The sequence below is a fragment of the Ixodes scapularis genome, unplaced genomic scaffold (assembly GCF_016920785.2).
Source record: "Ixodes scapularis isolate PalLabHiFi unplaced genomic scaffold, ASM1692078v2 ptg001152l_1__unscaffolded, whole genome shotgun sequence".
Lineage (NCBI taxonomy): Eukaryota > Metazoa > Arthropoda > Arachnida > Ixodida > Ixodidae > Ixodes > Ixodes scapularis.
In genome coordinates, this window is record NW_024610105.1 from 317249 (window position 1) to 338182 (window position 20934).

The window sequence follows — 20934 nt, forward strand, 5'->3', positions numbered from 1 at the left end:
ATTGAGCAGACTCCTACCCCACACCAGGCCCCATCTGCAGAGCACCGTTTCAAGTCGAAGCCGTTTGATAGGGAAACCCCCTTGGATCTTTACCTACAGCAGGTCGACATAATTGCCGATGCAAACCATTGGACCAAAAATGACAAGGCACGCGCTGTCATCGCCCAACTTGATGGTCCGGCACTCAACGTACTCCATGCACTTCAAGGCGCTCGGATCATGTACACAGCATTAGTCGGAACCGTACGTGATCGTTTTGGTGATGACCACCTACAACAAGCATACTACGCAGAGCTCCGGTCACGACGTCAAGAATCAAGTCAGAGTTTACCGGAACTTGAGTCAAGTGTAGAACGCCTAACCTACAAATCATTTCCGGGAACAACGCCCGATACCTAAATCGTGTCGGCACGGCCGCGTTCATGGGTGCTAAAAGTGACCCCGAGGTTCAAAAGTTTGTTCGCCTGGCAAGACCGGACACAATACGCGCAGCTCTCGACCACGCCATGGAAATGAGCGCTGCTCAGTGGGCCACCAATTTCGCGCAGCCGTCAACACCCCATGGAATCCAAGTACAAGCATCGTCAATCCCACAAGGAACACGCCCGCATGCTGCGTCTGCCCATTCAAGGAGAAATGCCAATGGGTCGTGCTACCGATGCAGATGTCGCGGCCATTTTGCATTCGAATGCCCGACTGCTTCTACCTCGTCGGGAAACGGCACGCCCTGTCCCCTGGGGAAGGGCCGGATGTGAATAATGCTCAAAGACCCCTTGTATCAGTTGAAAGCCAGCTAACATCAGTTCCTTTGCATCCTCTACTGGTCGAACACTTGGGGATTGTGGACGCACTTCTTGACACTGGGGCAGCTGTCAATGCTGTCGATAAGTCTTTACTTACTTCAAACGTTGAGTTCTCTTCTGACTGCCCAGCAATATTCACGGCCCATGGTACTACCATACCAACTCCGGAAAAAAATCGATTTAGCATCACAGTATTCGGTCGCACATCCGTTGAAGTCTTTGTCGTAATCCCAAATTTTGTCTGTCCCGTGATTCTTGGGTAGGGTTGGTGTGCTAAAGCCGGCTTGTTTTCTTTTAAACGATTCTGCCGGTATTCAGGAGAGCCCGCTTACTACTCAAAAACCGCATGCTGATGGTGCATGACATAGCTTTGCGCCATTTCGGTGGTTTTGGAATTATTTTATAAGCCTTTGGGCATTTTTTCTTTATTCTCTGCATAGGCGGTTTTGTCGCAACTCCATGAACGTTTGGTAGTTATGTGCGTCTTGTGCGGTTAATGGAATGAAAACCTTACCACATGTCTTTCAACAATCTACTTCTGTCCTTGAAAAAGAGGCTTGGGATGTACGCATTGCTGCTACAACGGTGATTCAGCCAGAAACAGCCATATTGGTCAACGTGAAAGCAAACTCGCCTCATCTTAACGGAGACATTGTCTATGAGGCATCACGGATTTGGAGGGCTAGTTGCGAAGTAGCAGTATCTCGAATGTTGACTACGTGTACTGATGGTTGTTTCAACATCCTGATGATGAACCTCGGGCGTACCCCCGCCAAGCTTAAACAAGGACACCGCGTCGGCGAGTCGCTTCTCTTTCGTTCGCCAGAGTTTTTGACAGCAACGGTCGATCAAGCACGACCACCAGCACAAGCTTCAAATCAGAGTGACCAGGTACCTTGGGAGGTGTTTAATTTTGGTTCATCCCTCAACAAACATGAGGTTGACTTACTCAAGAGACTCATTACGACTTACCGCACATGTGTGGCCCTTGCTCCCGACGAACTGGGATGCACGCATCTTGTGGAACACAAGATTGACACAGGTGAGCATGCTCCCATTCACCAGCTCTTACGTCGACTGGCTCCCGCCGAATACGAGGTTATTCGAACACAGGTCGCTGACATGCTTGGTCCAGGAGTTGTCACACCTCCAACATCCCGTGGTCGTCACCGGTTGTCCTGGTTCGTAAAAAAGATGGATCTATCCGTTTTTGTGTTGATTATAGAAAGATCAACAGCATCACAAAATAAGACGTTTACCCCTTACCCCATCTTGATAATTCGCTCGACAAATTACAAGGGGCCAGATACTTTACGACTCTTGACCTGTTATCCGGGTACTGGCAAGTTCCGTTGAACCCAGAGGATGCTGAAAAATCTGCGCTTGTAACTCCCGCTGGACTATATCAATTCACACGATTGCCATTTGTCCTTTGTAACGCTCCAGCTACATTCCAATGACTTATGGATAAGGTTCGAGGTCACCTCAAATGGACCATGGCACTAGTTTACCTGGACGGCATTATTGTCTATGCTAAAACGTTCGGAGAACAGAACCGAAGGCTTGAACTTGTTCTCGACGCACTCCATTAAGCGAGCTTGCGTATCAAAACTCAAAAGTTTTTTTTTTTTTTTGTATTTGAAGAGGTTCTTTGCTTTGGTCACGTCATCGACAAAGACGGCATCAAATCCGACCCCGCGAATCTAGAAGCGGTATCAAAGCACCCAAAGCCGACCCGCCTCTCCGAAGTAAAAAGCTTCCTCGGCTTTGCGTCTTACTTTTGGCGGTTCCTTTTAGTATTCCCCAGCCGCGCAACACCCCTTACACGTTTTCTTCGTACAAATAGCCCTTGGTAATGGACCATAAGCGAAGAACGAGCTTTCAACGATCTCAAAGAAAGTCTTCTTCGGGCACCAATCTTGGCCCATTTTGATCCGGAATTTCCATCTTTCCTGCACTCTGACGGCACTGGAAATGGTCTGGGAGCTTTGCTACTTCAAAAGCACCTCTCGACAAAAACTCAGCGAGTCATCGCGTACGCCAGCCGTCGTCTCGCAGATACGGAAGAACGGTGTCATTCGTCAGAACTGGAATGCCTTGCTCTCATCTGGGCTGTCCTACACTTTCGGCCTTCTTTATATGGTCACCATTTCGCGGCCATTACAGAAAATTCAGAGTTACTGTGGCTTCAAACAAAAGGTGACCTTACTCCTAAACTCGCTCGCTGGACTTTACTTCAATTTTAGAATATCAGTTCGAAATCCGTCACCGTAGCGGGAAATACCACACAGATGCCGATTTCCTCTCTCGTAACCCCGGCCGAAGAATTAAACAAAGAAGATGTTAACTTTTTCACTCCTGTGTTAAACCTTACTGAAAACCAAAGACAAGACCCAGAAGTTCATGGCATTGTGTCGCGACTTAAGTCACCTCCATCGCATACACCAGAGCGACGACAACGCCGTGCCTATCGTATCCACCACGGCCTACTCTGCCATCGTGGATCACAAGGCTGGGTGCCCTTTGTACTTGTGAAATTACGTACAGCTGTACTTCATCTCTGTCACGATGACCTGACCGCTGGACACCTTGGAAGACATAAAACTGCTACGAAGATCTCAGAGCGTTACTGGTGGCCAGGGGTTCGCATGGACTTCGCCAAGTACACCGCGTCCTGCGTCAAATGTCAGTCTCGAAAAACTACGAACCCCACCATCAGCTGTGGCGTCCAACCTGTTCCAGTTCCCGAAACACCATTCGAAATTATTGGCATTGACCACGTCGGCCCATTTCCTTGTACGGCAGATGGCAACAAATACGTTCTGGTCACCATTGACTACCTTAGCAAATGGGTAGAGTTCTGACCAGTTTCAAATACCGCGGTCAACCATGTTGTTCAATTCCTGCAACAACAAGTTATTGTTCGACATGGAGTCCCTCTGGACATGGAGTCCCTTTCTCGTCAATATGTGAATGAAATAGAACTGCGCGGTATCCATCACGCTCGGGCGGCTGCGTACAATACGCAAACAAATGGTCTCGTTGAACGTGCCAACCGTACTATCAGAAGCATACTTGCAAGCTACGTCAGCAACCAACACAATAATTGGGACCAGCTTAAGCCTTACGCTGCCTTTGCCATGAACACTGCGGAGCAGTCAACGACCGCGTTCACTCCTTTTAAAATTGTGTACGGACGCACGCCAGTTCTTCCAGGCGAAGCTGGTACCAATGCTGCTTGGCGACTGAGAGCCGAAGAATTCTCAAGCAGCTCTGAGCATCGTTTGCGAGACGTGAGAAGGCAAGCCCAAGACCCATTGTTGCGGGCTCAGCACCGTGCTCAAAAACGCACTGCCCCAGCCTCACCACCAACTCGTATACAGTCTGGAGAATGGGTTCTGGTGCGTTGACCGCTTAGAAAGAAAGGTCGCCCAGAGATGTTTCTACCACGCCTTATAGGGCCTTGTGAAGTCCTTCAGCAACTAGGTCCTGTGACATTTCGTGTACGAGACTGCACTCGCAGTTTTAATAGTACAAAGGCCACATTCACGGTGCATCGTAGCCACCTTAGGCACTACATCCCTCGTTCATCGGAATTTTAGACACAAGAGTTCGACCCGTGACAATACCGTCAGTTCACTAGGGGACGGGGAGGGCGAGTGTAGCAGTAAGCAAGACAGGAAGAAGAGAAGAAAGTGAAGCGGACTCTCCACCTAGTCAGGAAAAGGAAGAACGTCGATCGGTCGCTGAAAAAACCGTTACAAAATATATACATAACCGAAAGAATATCGAGATTTATTGACACTGCAATTGAGGAAATCCCCCCAACCTTTCCGTCATCCTTCAGGGACACGAACCATTTCATTCAGGATATACCAGCTAACCATACCCACAGTTTCATTTCTGGTAACAATGGACGCAACTGCGCTGTACACCACAATTCCGCACGATGACGGCATCGCAGCGGTAATTGGAGCCTATGTGAACACCCGAAACTCTTCAATCCTCGATTGTCAGTCCCTAACAAAATATTACGACTCGTGCTTGAATGCAACTATTTTGAATTCGAAGATGAACATTACCTCCCAATTAGCGAAACCGGCATGGGCACAAAAATGGCCCCAAATTATGCCAAGATTTTCATCGCGGAATTGGAGGGTTGGTTCCTCGCAGATCGTCCGATTCAGCCATATTTCTATAAAATGTATATTGACAATATTTTTATGATATGGGCAGGCACAGAGGATGAACTCAACACATTTATTTCGGAATACAATTCGGCTCATTCCTTTATTCGGTTCACCCACAACCTATCGCAGCGGACGATTAGTTTCTTGACGTAACCGTCGAGATTCAGGATAACAAACTTTCCACTAAATCTACAGAAAAGCCACGGGCAGGCAACAACATCTGACTACAATAACTGCCACCCCGCCACTGCAAAAATAATTTTCCCTATTCTCAGGCGCATAGGTAAAAACGAATATGCAGCAGCGAGTAAGACTTCAAACAGAACGCAGATAATCTAACGACAGCACTCATAAGGCAAAATTATCCGCCAGGCGTCACCAACAGTGCTATAGAAAAGGCTGGTAGACTAAACCGCACGACAGCCATCAACAAATTAAGCGTTCGAAACTAAGAGAATAATCAATATAATTTAGTGCTAACCTACGCAAGTAACCTTCCCAACATCAACAACATCCTACGCAAAAATTTTAATATTCTCTCACAAAACCAGCGCCTTCAATCTGTCTTTCCGCAGGCTCCACGCGTCGTCTACCGTTGAGGAAAAAGCCTTAAAGACATGCTAGTACGATCCAAAACCACACATGAGGAGTTTCTGAAATCTCGGCCATGCCGGGTGCTGCGGTGCAAAGTGTGTAGCCACATGACGGAATCCGTGGAGGCAAAAAGTAGAAATTCGGACTTCACCTTTAGGATAAACGGATATTATAACTGTAACTCAGCTAATGTTGTCTATCTGTTGCACTGCCGGGTATGAAACATGCAGTATAGTGGACAGACCGATCCCTCCTTCCGTCGAAGATTTAACAATCACAAGTCCCACCTTAATACACTCCGCAAACTACCCGCTCTCCAAACATATGCGTCTCGATCAACTCCATATAAACAAAATGTTTGTAACTATACTTCAATCGAGATTCAGTACAGCACGCGAAAGGGAGCAAAGGGAATTGTACCTAATTAAACAGTTTAACACGCTTCGAGCGGGCGTTAATGGGAGCGCCGGCCTGCTTAGCTGCTTACATCTTGAACGGTTCAAGTCCTCGGAACCCCCGCGTTGACGGGAACACCAACAGACGGAGTCCCCTGCCTACAGTTCTCCCTGCACTGGACATCATTACGACTAGGGTTGCCGCGAACCACCCTAGGTTCGAATTTAAAAGGTTTCGATATCTTCGAACCGAACTGATGTTCGAAATCGAAAGGTTTCGATATTTTCGACCGTACGGAGGTTCGATTTTGAAAAATTCGCAACTTTCCAAAATCGTGGGGTTTCGAATTCGAAAAGTTCGATGCGTTCAGGGTTTCTAAAAGGTCGGGTTCGATTATTTCGAATATTTGTTTACCTGAGGTCCGATAAATTCGAAGATTTCGAACTTCCCTATTTTGAAATTCGAGAGATTCGAATGTTTCGAATTTCTTTGGATCTAAAATTGGAAAAATCGAACGTTTCGATTTCTTAGACATAAAGTTCGATAAAATCGAAGGTTTCAAATTTCTTTCAACATAAAGTTCGAAAAGGTTGAAGGTTTCGATTCTCTATTAGAGCTCAATTCCCCCCCCCCCCCCCCCCCCAAAAAAAAAAAAAAAAACCTTTGAAGGTTTTTAATTTTTTTGAAGTCCAAGTGCGCAAAGCTCGAAGTCCGGTTTTCATGTTCCGCCACAGTTTCAGTTTCAAATAACGTTTTCACGCCTCACTGGTTTTCCCGAAATCAGGCTTAGAAAAGTTCGGGTGTGATATTTAGACTGCGCGAAGTTGGTCAGGCAATTAAATGAGGCGACGATTGTCCCGGATGTGCTGGAATATTTGCCAGTGCAGAGTGACGTGTGACAATAGATCAGTAATTGTGACTGTCAGCCCGGGGTGCTCATTAACGTGCATCACGAAGTACTGATCCTACGAACGAACTGTTTAACGATACTCATCCAGTTCGAAACGGCCAGGGGCAGGCAGATGGTTGAGGCTCAGAAAAACCTTGAAGCGATCTGGCAAACTGCCCCCCTACCCCCTTGCACGCTGGTAGTAATCTGATCGAACGCCGCCCGAGTGACGCTGGCATATAGTAAGTTTAGTTTGTACATGATGCAAAAACCTGAGACTGGGAATGAAATTTGGAAGAAAAACTGTAAGAAGACAGAAAGGGGACAGGACAACGCCTCAAACTCAGCTCTGGGAATGAAATATGAAAAAAAAAAAAAAAGTGTGAGAAGACAGAAAAAAGGGGAGAGGACAACGTCTCAAGCTCAGCTCAGGACAACGTCTCAAACTCAACTCAGCTTGAAACTCAGCTCAGGACAACGTCTCAAACTCAACTCAGCTGAGTTTGAGACGTTGCCCTGTCCCCTTTTTTCTTTCTTCTTACGCTATTTCTTGCGAATTTCATTCCCAGTCTCGGGATTTTGCATCATGATCAACATGCACCAGCTCGCCAGCACCTTGACAATTTTTTTGTTTGTAATTGCTTTGGAGGTTTATTTTCTAGGCCGGAAGAAACGCCGAGCAAAAATCACAGAAGCTTACGCAACATGAGGTCGAGGAGCGTTCTACCATACCAGTGGCGTCGGAAGAGGAAAAACGGGGGGCAAGGGGGGGGGGGGGGGGGGGGGGGGGCTCCAGTCTTCCCCCCCCCTCCCAGATATTTCGAACTGTTAAAGAAAACAATACGGGGAAAGAGGGCATGGTCGAGCTTATCTTAATCTGAAATTATTTATGCTTATGTATAGCTACTGTCGCTCTTTACTGCATAAAAGGTCGCGCAGATGGTCATTGTTAAAACTTGTTGTCACAAGGCACTACTCGTCACATGCTCGGTGGCTCGGAAGTTCAAAGCTATGTCTTTTTGACCTAAATAACTGTGCCATTGGTAAAAAAAATATTCAATAAATAAACATAACAATAAAGGCAAAAATAAAAAGCTGGAGAAAAAAAACTATCAAGAACCCGTCGGAAGTGTTGTATTCGTGCATATTCAGAACCTCAGAACTACGAAACAAGTTTCTCCTACCAAAATGTGTACAGGCCAAAAGAAACACGTCCCAAAAACGTAGAGTAAGAAAAAAAAAATTTCTTGTTTTTTTAGGACGTGCTGAACCTGAACAATTTTAGAAATTTTCCCCCATGAGTTAATTTATTCCTCAACGTGAAAAAAAACAATAAATACATTATTTTGTATTCTGCAGATGGTAATGATATGTACTGTCTCTGGTGTTAATTTAAATACGATTCCTCAAAACAATGTAGGCGAAAAAAAAGTACCAAGTTTAGGGCATAATTGCCCGCAGGTACATGTTTGGATATTTCTTCGAAACTCGTTTTGAAGAACAATAATCATATCTTAAGACGACACTTACCTAGGCTATACATAGATCATTCATTAAAAGTTAAAAAAAAAATTGGGTTGTGTGTGTGTTTATATAGCCTAGAACTTGGTCTGCCTCACAGGGGCGACGAGTCTCCCAGCTGTAGATGAGAAATTTAGCCAGTGCGGCACAGCCGCTAGCCTGGGGTCTTTAGCGTGCATCACGCAGTAGTGATACACGACCGCACGCCGGTACGATGCTCATCCAGATCGAAACGGGCAGGGGTGGGGCTCGAACCCAGGATCCCTGGGTTCTGCAGCGCGAGCTTTCGCTCCACGTGCTCCGAGCTGGTGTGCGCTAGACCACTCGGCCACCGATCCCCCTTTAAAAGTTTAACATCTCTACATAAATAGCTTCGGCCATAGCGCGATTCAAATATGGCACAAACGACAATTGTCAAAAACCCGTCGTCCTTCCTCGCTCCTTCGGGAATCTATTTCTTTAAAACCAAGCATGCCAGATGATTGAAATAAACGGCATTGACTTTCGCAAGGAATGCGGCACCACATGTAAAATTGCGAGAAAAAAAAACGAATGTACTATCGTGGACACTGTTAGCTATAACACGGCAGCGGCGGCCGTCCCGTACCCCCAGCGCCCCATAGCAGGCGCCGTCCGAAACTCCGCGCATGCGCCGCGCGGCGGATTCGCTCTTCCCTTTTGCGAGCACACCCTCGCTTTACCGCCTGCTAGGCGCAGAGCAGGCGATGCTACAGTGCTGCTCGTCTGGTACCCTCGCTATAGCGAACTGGTCTCAAACTCATTTTCAACCGGCGATTTGTATTGGGGCAGAGTGCAGAGTCATTAGGGCATAACCCCTGTTTAAGATTTTTTTTTTTGCTCTGTGAGAAACAGCATTTTTACCGATATGCGTTCGCAACCAGTATGAGCGCAGCAGGTGTGATACAGAAATAGACTGTTATACTCCATTTCACCTTAAGTCCGACCGCAGCGTAGGCTTCAAAACGACAGAGCCAATCAAATAGCGGCAAAGGTGCAACGTCACGGAGTGCATCCCCGGGAGACCCAATAAAGTGCAAAAAGTGCTTTTGTCGCTGCTTGATGGGTCATATCGTCTCGTAGCGTCCGCAGCACTTACACCTAAAGTGAAACGGATGATGACTGCAAGTTTGTCTCATAAAAAAATTTAATCTACCGTGATGTTACATTTAGTATACGATGATTATCCTTAGCCAGCGGAGTCAGGGAATCAGCCGTGGACACCTCATACGCGGTGGTTGGCGAGCGCTGTGGCGTCGTCTGCTCTGCGCCTAGCAGACGACAAAGCGAGGGTGTGCTCGCAGGCGGGAAGAGCGACTACGCCACACGGCGCATGCGCGCAGTTTCGGACGGCGCCTGCTATGGGGCGCTGGGGGTACGGGGCGGCCGCCGCTGCCGTGTTATAGCTAACAGTGTCCACGATAGTACCTCACTGCTTGATTCCAAACGAAACCACCCGCCGGTCTTGCGAAGGTCGATGAACTTCGAACATTTACCCTAAAAGTTCCAAGTTCGTCGAACTTTTGAATTTTCAGGAATCGAAAGTTCGACAATTTTTGAAATCTTTAGATTAATAAGTTTGGAAGTTCGAATATAATCGAATTTCTTAGCGTAGGAAGGTCGAAAGTTCGAAAAGCTTCGATTTTTTAGTGTAAGAAGTTCGAAAGTTCGAAAATCATTGAAATTTTTAGTCTATCAAGTTCGAAAGTTCGACAAGCATCGAATTTTGCACTGTAAGAAGTTCTAAATTTCTAAAAGTGTCGAACTTTTAGTTTCTTAAGGTCGAAAATTCGACTTCCGTCGAATTTCTCGATTTGGAAAGTTTGAAAATTCGATATTTTTCGAACCTTTCGAACCGCTAATTCGATCATCAAAACTTCGGTCGAAAAAAGTTCGCGGCATCCCTAATTACGACCTCGAGGAATGTCTTCGCTCTCGGGTGCGAGATGGGGATGCGGGCGGTGAGAAAAATAAAAATAAGAAAAATGGAAAAAGAAAACAAAAAAGGGGAAGGGCATGCTTGCACGTGAGTGTGTGGGTGTGTGGGTGTGCGGGGGGGGGGGGGGGGGGGGATGGGTGTTTGGATGTGTAACATGAACCATCGCGCGTCTCGGTTCACGCCCGAGCTGCTCCTGTGTCTCTGCTGGCTCTTCTTGGCCAACCGGGCGCGCTTTTGGGCCCACTTGATTTTGTTTTCTTCCCTTGTTTCGTTCTGGACACTGCCGAGCCCCAACGGCACCTAGCGGGAGGTTGTTTGGGGATGCATGCGGGGCCCCTTCCCTGGCCGCGGCCTTCGTCCACCCATGGTCGGTTCTGAAAAGTTGTTTTTCGTCTATCCTCAATATATTTTTCTTTCTTTGCCGCCGTGTCAATGTGGCGGGCTTCCAGCTTTCACTGCAACATTAGGACCTGATGAAGTGCCGTCCCCGCTCGGAACGTCGTCCAATAAATACGTTTTAAAACATTTACCACCTTTTTACGATATATATATATATATATATATATATATATATATATATCAGGGTGTCGAACCGGAACCGAACCGAACCGGTATTTTTTCCGGAACTGAACCCGAACCCGAACCGTCATATTGTTATCGCGATGAACCCGAACCGGAACTGAACCGGAAAAAAAATAGCGGTTACCGGCTCATGTCAAAACGGTTCGGCCACGCGCTGTTGACAATGAATGTGCTATCAATGCCATTTGTTTTTTTAAGTGCCGTCAACTGACACACACCTCGCTTACATATTTTTCTTCTCCACTCAGTCTTAGGAATATAAACGCTGCATTCATGAATCTTGACAAACGCTGCATCCATGAATCTTGACATAGGAACCAGTATTGCGCTGGTCGCGGCTTGCACGGAAAAAAGAAAATTGAAAAGCTGTGCAAAAAAAAAAAAAAGAAAAAAAGAAATCGCGTCACGGGATTTTATTTTTCTACAATCTCGTAAATCCTAAATGCTGCTGTGTGCTCATTTCATAACACGTTTCTAGAACGCGCGAGTTCTTGAAGCTTGCTTCCATCGGAGTGAGAAAAGAAAAGGCTGTGGAGTTTGATAATAATGCATCCGGTTTCGTATAGGCACTTAGAAGCTAACATATTTGTGAGACAGCGAACTCTTCTATTTTAATATTTATCCTATTACGTCGTTCTGGCGTTGCGTTCGGTGAACTGTTTTTCATATTCCGTATCTTGTTTAATGAAAACTTCTTTAAGGGCTAGTTCAAATAAAGAAAGCTGTATTTTCTCCCCACTTTTCCTTTAATTGCTTACACGCCGAGGTGGCGGGATAGTTAGCGAGTTCTCCTTGTAAGTGGGTTTGTAAGGAGGTCGCGGATTTTACAGCTACTGCGTCGGACCCAATTAGATGAAGTCCGAATGCGTAAACGTCGGTGAGGTAACCTTTGAGTGCACATAAAGAAACCATTCCTGGTAGAAATCCCTGAGCCTTACACTACGATGTATCCCGTTTCGTATGTGCTGATTTCAGATGTTTTATTTGTAATTTATTTTGATGTTGCAATTTGTCATTTACAATTTCCGAACCGGTTCGCGGATCGAATTAATCGAACCGGAACTGAACCGGAACAAAATAAATTTACCTGAACCTGAACCGTAACCGAACCCGTATTTTTTTCGGTTCGACACACTGATATATATATATATATATATATATATACGTATTGGATATTGGTAAATTCCAGGAAGGGCCTTTAATTTACCGACGTTTGCAGCGGGGACCGCTTTTCTTCAGTACAATGCTGTGTAAAATGTCCTCTTCTTGTTGACGTTCGTGAGGAAGAGGAAGTGTGGCTATGGAGAATACTAAGAACATCCGGAAGAGGAGCAACAGATGACTAGTAAATCAACGAAAATAGTAATTATAAACAATAATCATTACATAATAATTAAAACCAAAGAAGTTGATTCGCAGTATTTGTCACAGACTTCGTCACAGTCTATAGGCACAATCACCCCCGAGCAACAGGAGCGAACAAAAAATAGCAATGAGGATGTATTTACGATTCACGCTGCTTAGAAAGAGGAGATCTACAGCGTGCAAGAGTTGTGTGGTGGTTTTTTAGGAAGTATTTATGTCATATTTGCTTATGCCTATGCCAAGACATATCACGTAAGACCGTAGGTCGGCCATATTTGCTTATGCCAAGGCATTTCAACACCGTAGGTCGGCCATAAAAAGGTTTACCCAATTAGGGGCCCTCTTTTACACATTGTAGTTGCCCGAGTCTTTAGAAAGTGCCTTCCCTGATATGCGAAGTTGTTGTCCTTTAAACGTAACCAGATAAGTGCTGCGAGGACGTCGTTGCTCACATGAATTGTGAGAGGGTAATTGCTGTACGCTTTGATTCCTGCTCGATAACATCCTTGTAAGGAATGTTTGTATATAAGAAAGCAAAACCCATGGTAACAGGATTGCATCAGGGGGAATTACAAGTTCTGATATTTTTCCAAGGAAGTGATTTGCGTTGTTTATGTATGGTGGCATTGTAGGAGGAAGGTTAATTTTAAAAAAATGTACGCAGCTAGAAATTCTCTGTCACCGTTTTTAATTACTCTCTGCATGATAGCGAATATACCGTGTTCATACTGGCTGTTGTAGAAAATGAACAACGGTAGTTTTGAAAGAACTAAGATGGTTGGACATCTCAGAATTTTCCCTCTTAGTTATTACGCTGAAGCCGACACAGACTGGATACAAGTAGCGTTTGTAGGAGTGTGGCGGATTTAGATATGGACAATTTTTATTATAAGTTTTGCCAACTAAGAATGTTTAATCCTAAATGTATACTGAACGGAAATGTATAACGAGATGCACCACTCGCTCACGATAACTATGCCAAATGGCCACGACATCTCCAGATCTGTCCTTGAGGTCATTCTTCAGAAACACTACGCTTTCTATTTTTAGGTTAATATCGGTTAAATTCCACTACCGGTAAAGAATTTACTGTTACGGTTTTCATAAATTTCCGGTTAGGGTTACTGAGAAAAATTCGTTCCTAAATGGTTTTTCGTTTCAGTGATGGTTAGGGTTCAAGTCCCTGCTTTGATATCACCTGACTTGCTCCGCATTAGCGGAAAGATAACGCGCCGATCAACTGAAACATATACCGCCAAGAATAAGTTACACTATTTTCCTAAGTGGGGCAATTATGCTTTTCACAATAATGAATATCATCATTGTATTAGGGTACATCCAGAATGTGATTAGGTTTTCATCATTATCAGAGCTGCCTTTTCAATTTGGGCAGGAATATTTAGCTTACTGTACACATAATCCTGAAACAGAAAAGAATAAAACAAATAAATACAGACACACACAGACACGACAGTTATTTCATGAAAGGACTGCCCTGTCTCTGTGTGTCCGTCCCTATGTGTTTTATTCTTTCGTGTTTCAAGTAATTTGCGCCAACCTGCTCTGCGTTCATGTACACAGTACACATAATCTCTTGTACGCAAGCCGCTTTTATTTTATATCTGAGATGTGTTAGAAACAGGTGGGGGTTATATTGATGAATTCTAGTGTAAGTTAGCGACAATCGGTGGATTTTAGAAGCTCTTATAATCGACGCCGCAGTTCGGACAATTATCTAAAGTCTTCAAAGCCACTCTTTTATGAAAGGTTTCGTAGGTAATGTTGCAACAGAATACTAAAACGAGGAATTATTAGCAGCAAACGCAATGTAACCAATTTGCGAAATGTCAAAGGGTCTTGATGAACATAACAGCCAGTTTTCGCATTTTCTCGCATATTTGCGTGATACATCGAGAATGGCCCACACTAATACTTGTAAGATTGACATTTTGTTTTAGGGAACTTGTCATTATTTTAGTTGCGTATTTTGTTTTCATTGTTGGAACACATGACCGGCACACAATGACAACGTGCTCAAGCGCATTTTTTTTGTTTTATTAAACTGGTTCTTAAACCGCAGCCTTCTGTCACACCATCCATTATATAACTAAAAATTTACAAATAGAGCCGTATTTTACAGATGTAAACTGATATTTACAATATCTATACCCGAAGGAACCTCACCCAGGGTTTCACACCGGGGTCATTTCAGACGTTGATGAGCCCACTGAAGGAACGCAGACTCGTCTTAGCTCCAAGTAAAGCGGACACACATAAAAGCAAGTACCGGCCGATGCTTCTTTCAGTCTTTGACTTCTGTTGTTGACGCTGTCTTTCACAATACAAACGAGCAGGGAAAGAAGCAAATAAACACAAACCCAGAAGAAAGCATTGAGTGAAGGTACCCATCGCGGATTCCGGATAGCTTTCGAGCGCGATGCCTACAACGACCAATGGTCATATAGGATTGGAGATATATTGTTTTGAGGAGAGCCCTCAGCATGTAATACACGTTGTTAGGACGCCATCCCCTAAGGTGCGAGCTTCACTTTTTTTCGCTCGTTATAATATATTCTGCAGCTATGTCAAGAAAAATAACTTTTAAAGTGTTAATGACGGAACCGCATTTGTATGAGCATGTATATATTTCTGGAACTTTGACTTCCAATGTGGTGACATGGAGTCGCCGGTAACTCTGCGCTCATGGTACGAAGGTTCTTAGAACCCATACAAATATACTTATTTTCTTTTTATAAAGACTCCGAATATATTACTATGGTTCCTCTTGACCCCCAAATACGGTGTCTCACAAAATGAGTTCCACACGCGCGCTCGATATTTCCAAGCGCCATAACAAATACTGCCGATACTGGACTGTGGTTGGCTACAACAAATATTGGAAATAATTATCAAGAAAAAAAAAGAGTACCATAGCATATATGTTTTCAGTTCCTAATCAAAATTCGCGACAGTTATTATGGGTGAAGAACACAGTGTTATCGAATAAGTGCGGTGTTATATTCATGCGGTAAACAACATTACCTACTACATGTCATATTAGATTGGGCACGACGCCGCTGCGGAAGCCATGACGCAAATTCGGTTGTTCCTTCAGGTGCAGGCGCAAAATCAGGCGCGTAGTCAGGGGGGGTGTTCAGGTGTCAGAACACTCCCCGAAAGATTACTTTACTATATATATATACATTTTTTTTCTCTTTTTTCGTATGCGAATGTACCAGCTCCTTGAAACACCTACCGAAAATATTTTCTAACTATGCCTTTGAGGTGCATCCATAGATTACGCTCCCGATGCCCATGGTACCGCTGATGACGCTGTTCTTCTGTCTGCGAAGCAAGATTGCACATCTTGACCGGTTCCACTGCCGTGCCACGTCTGGGTACTTTCCCCAACCTCGGCTGACAACCAGGGACGTGGATGGAAGAGTGTCTACTTAAGCAGCTTCAACAGTCAGGCCAGTTGGGAAACTACGCCGCTGCGGAAGCCATGACGCAAATTCGTTTGTTCATTCAGATTGGTTACCTCAACCACGCCAAATGTTATCGCAGCTATGACATTTGTCTGTTTTCTGGTGTCGTGCCCCAACGACTACGTGTTCTCTTGGGGGAAAGTGATTTGTTATCACTGTTTTCAGAACTCATTCGTTTTATCAGTCTCTCAGCTCCTTTTAATAATGTCGGAAGATGTAATGAATACCGGCCCTGATACCGGCATTACCCACGTAGGTAGCCGAGGCCCCGATACTGACAGCGCCAACATAAAGAGTATTCCAGCTGCTGTTCAGAGAATCGAGGCTGCGCAGGCAGGCATGTTGGGTAATGTTGTGTCTCTGGAGAGAGTTGAAAAAGCTACCGATATATGAGTTGAGCCACTGTTTTCTAGTATAAGTGATGTGGAAACTACGTTGGCTGCGACCGACGCAGCATCTGAAAATCCGTTTAAAATTTCCCAAGGCATGCCTGTCGTTACGGCCTTATGCTGAGCAAGTTGATTCATTGCTTGTGAATCGGACCAGCTGAACATGAAAAACACTCAAAGGAAAAAAATATAATATTCGCACCGCTGGACTAGCAACATTCAATTATGCCTCTTTTTCCTTTTCTCCTAATCCTTGATTCCGGTTTTCTTTTCCTTTACATTAAATTATATTTTTTTTTATTCTTTAAACTTAATTTATGTTTTCTTTTTCTTTACACTTAATTCGGGATTTATTTGCTTGTACCGCGTTGACCTTTCGGCTGTCTGAAGGCATGTCTGTCGTTTTTTTTTCTGCGTGTTTTTCATGTTCAGCTGGCCCCATTCACAAACGTGTCTGTCGAGCAAGCGAATATGCAGAAACTGTTTGAAGACAACGAAAATCGCCTTGAAAGGTCAAATTTGTTTCTCAGTTGCCCTGATGACCTAGCCGAAACGTGGATGTAATCGAAAAAAAAAATCATTCCGGTTTGCGCGTAGAGCTTGGGCATTGCACTCGACGCCTCAAATCTTGAAAGATCGCACCGGCTGAGAAAATTCAATTCCGATAAAACTAGACAAAACATTGTCAAGTTTTGTGCGACTTGCTCGCAGCGAACGTTTAAAATACGTAAAAGACCTGGGCGTACCGTTTAAAGTACGTTTCAACAGGTTGCATATTAACAGCAAACGATTCGTATTTAGCAATTAGTCTTAATCTGCCATTGAACTCTGATAACTAGTTCGGCGGTATAAAAAGAAAACTTTACCGTAATCACATTAAACTACAACACGCGATAAAATCCAAAATGTTTCTGTCCTCTTCGCAAACATTCCCGATGTCATTCCAAAACGAGACGAGCTTCACTAGTACTCGAAAAGACCGCATCAAATATAGCCATTGTCACAAAAACGTGGTTGAAACCCGATATTTAAGATAAAGAAATCTTGCCTGTACACTTTAATTATAACGTATTTCACCGTGCATGACCGGCGTGGACAGTGGGGTGGTTGTGTGCTCATTGTGATAAAAAGGCACATTTCTTCTTTTGGCCTCTTTGTATTGAAAAAAACATCTCGGAATCTTTTTGCATATGCGTTTGTATTTTCTGGAGTAAGATTATTATTGAATAAAAACGCCGGTTAAACAAGGACGAAGAAGGGGACAGAGGCGAAGCGCACTCTCAACTGAAGGTTTATTGAAACAAACATTGATTATTAATACCGTCTATCTGGGTGTTGGCTCTAAAAGAAAAACTCTTTATCTGTTAAGCGCACTGGCGGCGCACTAATACAAAGACTCTCACCTTGCTCTTTTATGCGGAATGTCTCATGTATTTCTCGCGCTGTTTTGTTTGCGTACCTGCTCAGAACTGTTTTGTTTTTTTTCAGTTCCGGGCCACATGGGCACCTATCACAGTGCACCGCAAAATTGCCCGACGGGGACTGTTTCACTGACCAGGCATGCTCCCTGGCCCTCTCATTTATGCAACGCCCCGTTGGGCCCACATATAATTTCCCGCAACTCATTGGTACGCTATAGACCACTGACGTTGCAAACTCCATGTATTTCTTAGCGTGTCTCTTTTGACACACTTTACCCTCTCGCTTTTCGTTGTTTATTTTTGAACATAAATGGGACAGCTTGTGTGGCGCTGAAAACACCACTTGCACTTCAAAATGAGCCGCCACTTTTTTTTAGACTGTGAGATAGATTGTGAATGTAAGGAATCACCGCCGGTCTTGTTAGTTGTCCGGAAGGAATATGATCGTCATCATTTTCTTCATCTTGGAAACAAGGTCATCCGCTACTTTCCCCAAGAAGTGATCGGGGTACCCTCCACGTTTTAGACGATTCACCTGCGTGAGGAAGCTTTCATCCGCGACATGATGGCATGATTTTGCCAGCGAGGCAAGGGAGAGAGCAAGGGGAGAGTTTGTGTATTAGTGCGCCGCCAATGCACTTAACAGATAAAGAGTTTTTCTTTTTGAGCCAGCACCCAGATAGACGGTATTAATAGTCAATGTTTATTTCAATAAACCTTCAGTTGAGAGTGCACTTCGTCTCTGTCCCCTTCTTCGTTCTTGTCACTAATGGGTATGGGTGGGCAGTGGCTTGAATTGAATAGCACGGTGTGACTCATCAATTTTGCATCGCAAAGAAAGCCACGACATACAGACTGTTTGCAGTGTCGAAGCTATAAAAATGATTCTGCGCTTTTTGATTCATAGCATTATTCGTCCACCACTATTCAATGTTAAGCACGTCATAGTTTAGCGTGTAACGTGATTGGAGCCGGCGGCCCGTGGCTTTGGCCTTTAGTGCATCGTAGGATGAGACAAAGTATAGCCAATTTATCTATTCTACTAAAGAATATTATAGGAGTGTGTTATAAGCAACCTCACTGTGCTTCATTCTTTCGTACCGATTTGTGCCCTCTTCCCGTAAATATTAAAGGTCGTTTCTCTAAAGCCGAAATGCTGTTATTCGGCGATTTGAATTTTTCTTTCATTTACTGGTCAAACATATCCTCTGGTGGTACAGCAGCATCTAAGAAAATCCTCGAAATGTGTCTGACTTTAAACTTCACAGAGTTAGTTGATCAACCAGCCCGTGCTGATAATATCCTAGACTTGATACTGACCACGTCACCAGACATTTTGAAATGTATTCACTATTGTGAAGGGCTACGCGATCACAAGATACTGCATATTACCTTGACATAGCCCGTTAGCGTAAATCATTCTATTTCTAAGATCATTCATGATTATAATAAGGCAGGTTATGAACTAATAAACCGGAAGTTGACAACTTTTTTACTCTTACGTTGATACCTTTTACCCTAGATTGGTGCAGGAGAACTTGATGCTATTTAAAAAAAATATAGGGTACTTGTGAAAATATTTGCACTTACAATCCGTATTCATACGGATTTGGCAAACCCGTGGTTTACAAAAACTGTGCTTTCCTAGCGAAATACAAAAAGGGAATCTTTGCGATGGCCAAAGGTGTCCACACGACCGAAGCCTTAAAATTCTTGCCTCAGATCGAGCGTACACCAGGAGCCTGAAGCTGTCCAAAAATAAATTATTCTACCATGACTTACCGACCATCCTGCGCACTAACCCAAGAAAGTTCTAAAAATTAGTATCACCAAAAACTAATAACTTTATCGTACATCTTACCCATGAAAATGTCTACCTCAACTCTGAGAGCGAGTACCCTGAAGTACTAAACGACTACTTTTTCTCGATTTTCACTGTAGAGTGCTTAGCCACGTCCCTATTTTCACCGAAGGGCTTTACGAGCGAATGCCCCCAACCCGTATAGACACAGCTGGTTTCGTAAACTTAATAGAAACATTGAAACTCACATCGTCCGCTGGTGTTGACAATATAAATACTGAAATGTTAAAAATCACCAGCATTATTTCTAGTGAATTTTTGCACTCGTATATAATCAGGTATTATTTGAAAGCCGCCTTCCTTCAGACTGAAAAATAGGCAAGGTTTGTTCCAGTTTCGAAACAGGCGATTCGCTCTACTCTCTCTCTAAATATCGCCCATATCCTTAACATCTGTCTGATCCAAACTGCTTGCTCGCATACTTTACTCTGACATCTTGAATCACTTAACAAGAAACAGCTTTGTTCTTTATGCATGAACATGAATTTCAAAAACGACTATCTTGTAAGTGAATATACTTGACTTCCTTTCCTCTCGCGTGCAGATCACGGTCATCAATGATCACGGGTCTACCTTAACAATTGTCTCGTGTGGTCCTCCACAAGGGTCCATTTTCGGGCCTTTGCTTTGTTAAATAGTTATCAACGACCTTGCTTCCACCAGTTTCTCTAATATACGCCTCTTTGCAGACGACTGCGTCGTCTACTGCAAAGTAACATTTGTCCATGATCACAACCAGCTACAAGATGACCTCCTAAAAGTTAACCAATCGTGCAACACCTGGTCGATGTCACTAAACAAACCCAAATGGAAATTAATTCGCTCGCGAAAAAGAAATTCATCCTATATCATAGTACTTCATGGACTCTGACGTAATCAAAACCGTTTCAACGTATAAATCTCTTGGTGTAAGACTGGCATCAGATATCTCATGGAATAACCAAATTGAAGCCATATATGCTGACTCATCGAGAAATCTAGTCTTCATCCAACGTAAAATGTGCATTGCTCCTCCACTCGTCCGCAAAATGGCGTACGACACGTTCGCAAAACCAAGATTAGAGCATGCAGCTTCCATCTGGAGTCCCCCATCAGGCCTACCTCAACAACCACCTGGACGTAGTAAAAAACCGGGCCGCTAGTTTCATCTTCTCCACATATGATTTTTACATCACTGTGTCCGCATTAAAAAACGAACTAACCCTGTCTTCTTTGCATCCCCGTAAAAACATCTCTTGACTCTTTCTTTTTCATAAAGTCTACTACCACGGCCCCGACCTCAAAGACTCTTCGTTATCACCTACTCCTGCAGCTCCTGCAAAATCAAACGTATTTCAGGTTCCACAAACGCATTCAATCAGTCTTTCCTCCCTCAAGCCCCCTGCGCCTGGAACAGCCTACCACCCTCCATAATCACCATCGTAGACCCAGAATTATTTCTGTCAAGCCCACGGATTAATTTTATAGTTATTAGTATT